Source organism: Mastomys coucha, unplaced genomic scaffold, assembly GCF_008632895.1.
Source record: "Mastomys coucha isolate ucsf_1 unplaced genomic scaffold, UCSF_Mcou_1 pScaffold23, whole genome shotgun sequence".
Lineage (NCBI taxonomy): Eukaryota > Metazoa > Chordata > Mammalia > Rodentia > Muridae > Mastomys > Mastomys coucha.
The window spans coordinates 43,333,956-43,336,291 of NW_022196906.1; the positions used below are offsets into that span (position 1 = coordinate 43,333,956).

The window sequence follows — 2,336 nt, forward strand, 5'->3', positions numbered from 1 at the left end:
TTTGATCTTTTGACCATATCCCAGAGTTCTTAGGAAGTATGTTTGTATTTTTCTTAATTTTTACATGAGTGTAACATTTCCTAGACCTCATTTTTCATCTCTAATGTTCTTTCTCCTGCTTGACCTAGTATTTCGGTGATGCTTTCACTTGATTTTTTGTTTGACTCATTGTTTATCATTTCCATCATGTCTCTCTTCTTTCTCTTTCTGTCTCTCTGTCTCTCTCTTTCTGTCTCTCTGTGTGTGTTGAAATGTTAATTTTCTTTCCATTTTTTTGTAAACATACAACACAAATGATGTATTTCACAGTTGCATATCATCCCATGAGCCAAGAAGTAAGTATCCTGGACCCAACCGCAAGATCAGCAGAGCTACCAACCCTCTCTTTCAGACTCAACACAGTGAGCTCATCACCCTCTCACACAGGGTTTTTCATGTTTTGGATGATGGAGCAGCTGGTGTCATCCGTAACTTCCATGTGCACCTGCACACACTGTCCCTTTGAACTTTCCTGTTCAGTACTTTGTTTGCCCTAGCCAGCTTGATGGACTGCATGTCATTTCTATCCATGATGGAGACAATATGGCTGAGAAGAGTCTAATTTTCTTGCTGAATTTCTCATTCAGGTTGCTGAATTTCTCTTCTATGATGTTGACTTCCTTGTTCACATCCTAAACTAATTTCCTTACTTCATTTACTCGTTTGTTTGTTTCCTCCTTGAAGCCATGGATCATGTTTACAAGTAGACATTTGATTTTCTGTCTGGCATTTCAACTATTTCAGTATCCTTGGATTTGGTAATTGAGTAGTGATCTTTTGAAGGTACCACATTGCCTTGATTTTTTATTTTTCCTGTTTCTTGGTTGAATTTACACATCTATTGGTTGATTACCTCTTTCAGGTTTATCTGGGGGATTTTGTTAGTGAACAGCTTTCTCTTGATGGCTCAATCTCCAGCACTACTCAGCCGGCAAACTGCTGTAGCAGCAATCACACCAAACCAGATAAGATATAGGGATACACTAAAAAAACCAACTAAAACAGATTAACATCACCAATGGCCATTAAAAACAAACATGAATAAATAGTGTAGAGTGTGGTATGGAGTTAAAATTTTCTTAGGGTTAAAGCAAAAACTAATAGACAATATAATGGAAAGGGATCAAGGGTGACAGGCAAAGGTGAAAAAGAAGCACAAAGCAAAGATATGGCAAAAGGGGAATGGGGGAGAGTAGTATAAAATGGAGGAGATAAACAAGGGGATTCAACAACAAAGAACATGCACATGCAGAATGGAGAATCTCTAATTATGGAAGACTCTGCTCAGGCCACAGACTGCAAAACTTAGAGACTCCCCAGCTTGTATTGCCTGAGATAGCCAGGGTTCTGGCTAATGAGTGTCTCCTGAGTGCATTGAGGAGTAGGAGGAGAAACATCACTGAGATCTGTCTGTACTAGAGGACCAGTGCCTGTGCTTTCCAAACGTATTCAGCAGCAAACATCCCACTGGAGAGCTGAGCTATAGAAGTCAAGGAGTATATTGACACTTCAGAGTTTTCCGTCCAATGGCAATCAAATTTGTGGCAGAATGGTGGTTCCAAAATTTGAGCTATCCACTGACCTCAGTGTCAGCGCTGCCAGATTCCACAGCTATTTCCAAGTGTTGGTGTCAGTGGCTTGGTACAGAGAGTGGGGCTACAAACCACATCTTCCAAACTGCCTCTCTCGCTTGTGTCCACCCTGGGCCAATGGTTGGTTGACTCCAGTCAACTCTATGCCACATGAAGGCAGCATTTCATATACCATGCACCCCCAGAAGTCTTGTTTTCTCTTTTAGCAAAACCCTTTAATGTCTGTCATAGTTGAAGATGGCTGTCTTGCTAGATACTGGCAGCTTTTGATGCTCGTATGAAATATATAATTCATAAATTTGATTTTCTGTTAGTGGCTGGTATGCAAGAATACCTTTATTTTGCAAAAATACCAATTTTTGTATGTAGCAAAACTGACTAATCTTTTATTAATGATAGTAGTTTAATTGTAAACTCTTTCATAATTTCAGATGCATAATTATTTTGTCAGTCAACAGTGAGTTTTACTTCTCCATTTGTAATCTTTGTACTTTTTAAATTTACTTTTCTTGCCTTAACGCACTAGACAAGATGTACAGTACAGTGTTAGGCTACAGGCATTGGTATGAAACGTTTGTTTCTATTTTCTAACATTTCTCTGTAGTGTTAAGAAAACATCCTTTCTGTTTCTTTCCAGTAAATTATTCTTTAAAATTATCAATAAATATTGCCTTCTGTCAAGAGATAATTTCCTACATTGTGATA

At 38.4% G+C, this 2,336-nt stretch overlaps 1 pseudogene; it reads right to left on the reverse strand.

The window, feature by feature from the left end:
* Positions 1-212: 212 nt before the first annotated feature.
* On the reverse strand, positions 213-570 carry LOC116073767 (annotated as a pseudogene).
* Between the last annotated feature and the right edge of the window lie 1,766 nt (positions 571-2,336).